The sequence below is a fragment of the Cydia splendana genome, chromosome 12 (assembly GCF_910591565.1).
Source record: "Cydia splendana chromosome 12, ilCydSple1.2, whole genome shotgun sequence".
Taxonomy (NCBI): Eukaryota; Metazoa; Arthropoda; class Insecta; order Lepidoptera; family Tortricidae; genus Cydia; species Cydia splendana.
In genome coordinates this window covers 4,831,810-4,836,137 of record NC_085971.1, presented here as the reverse complement: position 1 = coordinate 4,836,137, position 4,328 = coordinate 4,831,810, and positions in this window count along the sequence as shown.

The following is a 4,328-nucleotide window of genomic DNA, read 5'->3' as shown; positions in this document are numbered from 1 at the left end:
ATGCAAAGCAATCAAGAATTAAAAACGCTTGATATAATATCCATCACTTTACTTTATGGGAGCTAAGAGGGACTTGTCAAGCCAGTATGTACGAATAAATCTTACATTTTTCTATCTCCCCCATTAGTTAGAAATAACACGCTGGAGTTTTCAACTCAGTTAGCTTGGTTGTAAATTGCATGCCTTTATAGGCAATGGCGCTCTGGGTGGCGGTGGTATACCAACATAACTTTGCTCCTAACAAATTATAGCATAACTTTTAAAGTACTTTTTATTAAGAGCCAATTTTCAATAGCTTTTTAGTTGTTGGTTACAAATTTAAGTTGGTAATAACAAGTGAGTTTCAGAAAGCATTATGGTGCCTGTAAATCTATCTATTTGTTAATGACACTAGTTTTATATGAGGTTAGGTCGCTCTTTGTTTTTTAATGCAACGACATGAGCTTTCTCAGTTTATGAACCTGGAAGGCTATATATCAGCAGATGCGAAATGATGCGATAAGGTCTTTGCCATACCATAATCATAATCTTGGGGTTAAGCATGTGTTACTCATACTACTTACTTAGTTGCACGTTTACTTAAATGCGACGCTACGGATTATGTTTGTTACTACATAGTTAAGTACAATAAAAACAGCAAATATAAAAAAAAAACGCTATATTATATAGTAACTCTAAAAACTGAAAAGCTCTTTTGCTTTTTAACATATAATAGGCTGAAATGTTTATAACTAATGGCGAAGTACAGAAAAGTATTCGTATGCAAATTTAAAATAAAACCGGGCAAGTGCGAGTCGGACTCGCGCACGAAGGGTTCCGTACCATAATGCAAAAAAAAACGAACAAAAAAAGACGGTCACCCATCCAAGTACTGACCACTCCCGACGTTGCTTAACTTTGGTCAAAAATCACGTTTGTTGTATGGGAGCCCCATTTAAATCTTTATTTTATTCTGTTTTTAGTATTTGTTGTTATAGCGGCAACAGAAATACATCATCTGTGAAAATTTCAACTGTCTAGCTATCACGGTTCGTGAGATACAGCCTGGTGACAGACGGACGGACGGACAGCGAAGTCTTAGTAATAGGGTCCCGTTTTACCCTTTGGGTACGGAACCCTAAAAAAACAGTCTAAATGAAGTTTAAAAAAAAATATATATCGAAAGAGACTTTTCTACCTTTTTGAAAATCGGTTTGATTGGAAACTTATTCTTATACTAAATAAATTACGGTTAGAATTAAAATGTTTTGTTACAAATGTCAACCTAACCCGTTAAAGGTCTCTTAACATGAGTTAACATCGTTTTACTGTTTTCTATTAAGCACCTCCCATGGTTCCTTACGACAACCCTTAAAGACAGAGACAGAGGATCCTTATCTCTCAGATAACAATCGTGGGAAAAGGCGAAAAGAAGAGTAAAATATTATTTATCACCGTAACCAAAACATGGCGTATGTTGTACAGAGGGTTCGCATTATAGGGAGATTGTCACAACATTTTTCCTTTTGAACGGACTTCTCATTGTAAAATGATAATGTCCAAAGTATGTTCTATTGGAACAGTGTCAGCTTTTTGATTTAATGTCATAAGTTTATAGGTGAGAGAATTGGAACTCGATTTTATATACGTATCTATGTTATACAAGAGCTGAAACATGTTTTTATCACATATTCTCTCGTTTCACTATAATGGTCGTGGATATCATCGTTATTCAAAACAAAATAATTTAAAAGTGTGTATGACTCAGGACGAAATGGCAAGACGACTTGGCACCTTTCCTTACAACTGGCCGGAAGAAGCACAAAATCGGGAGTTATGGATAATCAGTGTAAGAGGCCTTTGCCCACCAGTGGGACATTCAAATAGGCTAAAAAAAGGTACCTACTCAAAAGTGAGTAGGGCTACATTGATCTTCAGAGAATCGGATATTAATACACAGATGTCTGTATGCATGTGTAATTGTGTAGTATATCCAACAGACAGTGGTAGACACTAAGTCTTCTGCAGCTATTTGTTCTGTGGCACCGCGCCCACGCTCCGAACGGCCACCAATCGCCACTCGACATGGGAAATCAATTTTTACATCAACTATGCTGATTTAGTACAAGCCTCAATGACATCTTTAAACCAACATAAACAATACAAACCAAACACTATCGCCTCAACTTTAAAGTTGATATTTATTGTGTTAAGCCTTTTTTATTACATGTCAGTGATTGTTTGAAGTTCAGCTATGTGGAAGGCACGCCTATAAATATTTTATGTTATTGGTTATTTATTTATTGTTATACTGCGCGTGACGCGATACGGCCAGTGTCACGTTTCTGGCAGTTTGGTCGATGGTCGGAGAAAGTTTAAGTCCTAATTTATGTTTGCGGATGTCGTTCGCGCCCTAAGCATTCTTTTGTTTTTTTTTTAAATCGGAACTTTGACAGTTTATTTATAGTAATCATCAGTTTAAATTGTAATATTGATAGCGTTTGTTATTGCAAGCGTGTACCTATTATGCCGAACCGAAACAAGAATCAATAATGCGCGAAAGAAAAAGAAAAATGTGCTAGTGTGAATGGGATTTTATATATTATTTCCATTTCTAAAATTGGGTTTAGAGATGTCGTTGCTGGCCATAACTAGGTATTAATTAATACAATTGTGACTCGTACCCGTCGCTACTTAACGGCCCAATTAAATAAAGATCCATTTACCGAAAATTTCGATCGTGGGCGGGCCATAAATTGAACATTTTTATATTTATTAAACGATTTATTATTGTCCGTGCCCAGCTACCGTAGGGTTCGGTTCGGTCAGCAAATAAAAAAACCATTTCTTTTATTATATTTCGCAGCCATCAAATATATAACGACATCTGCCCACACACAGATTAGATAGTTGTTTGTATGTAAATCCATAGATAATTCACAAAACTGATTTTAGAAACTTAAATCCAAATATTATACGTTTATAATCCATCTGTAACCGATTCGAGGCGCGTGAACTCTAAACTAACCATAAATTATAGATAAATTGTGCTGCGCGCTTTAAGTTGGTACTATTGAGTATCGCTACCACTTCATACCATCACTTACTTACTGTTAAAACAAACAAAATTCAACTCTAAATAAAGGAAAAGAGAGGTGAAAGCGGTAGAATCAATTAAAGGGATTACCACGATAACAATATTGCTCATAATACAACGATCATCTAGTGATAAAACCTCTTTACAACGGTGTTTTGAAATGTAGTCACCCTAACATGTCTACGTTTGATACCTTGTCACTTTAGTTTCTTATGTAACTGCATGTATTTCTTTAATGTGGAAAGGTACTATGCGACGTTCTTGGCTAAATATTCTCTTATGAAGGCAAGTGGCCGAATATAAATCGAGATTTCATGGATAAAATCTTGAAGTGTGAAATGTTGTAGCACTTCGTAGTAGTAAACAAGTGGGCAGCATACTGCAGTGTTAAAGATTATTAATGAATTGTTGAGTATGACTAAAGGTGTAATAAAAAACATAATATATAGTAGTTTCACAAAAGTTAATACGCCTAGATTTCGAAGAGCAATGGGAAGGAATGTCATCCGATTCTGTAATCAGATATGGACAGTTTTAGGCTATTTGGCACCCTACTGCTTCTTAATGACTTGGCGTCATATCATATTTTACTCCTTTCTCTGACTTTTTAACAAGTATCTTTTATCTTATGGTTCGACTATTAACTTTCTGATTTTGTTCGTTAATTAATAATAACGTTAGTAGTCCTTGTTTCTATGTTAATGTACCTATTAATGTTATACCTAGGTAAGGCGGGGAACAATATAGCTTTGCTTGTTATCCGATTATAAAGCCGTTTATTTAAATACGAATTATAATTGCATGCGATTCTTTTTTACGCTATTGCGGTCAAGAGCAACAATTTGATTGCTTGACGCTGTAAAGCTTATTTGATTAATAAGGTTATAAATTCGGTATAGTGAATCCAAGCCGGACGAGCGCAGATCCTCAGATCTTAACGGCTGACCTAAGTTCAAACTGTCAAGATGGCGAGGTCAATCGCCATCGATTATTACGATTACACCGATTATATCGATTATGTCGCTGCTTAGGTGATTTATGCAGCAAAGCTAATGATGATTTTGGAACGAGTGGCGGTTCTTTGATGATCTTGAATTTCTAATATCAACAAATCACTTGACATCAAAGATTGGATGGGATAGATATTATACTATATGATTGGGGTTGGATTGAGGTTTTATTGGGTATAGGGATATGTTGTGACACTAAATCTTTAAACCCACCTTGAAGATTAAGTATAAGAAAGGGAAAT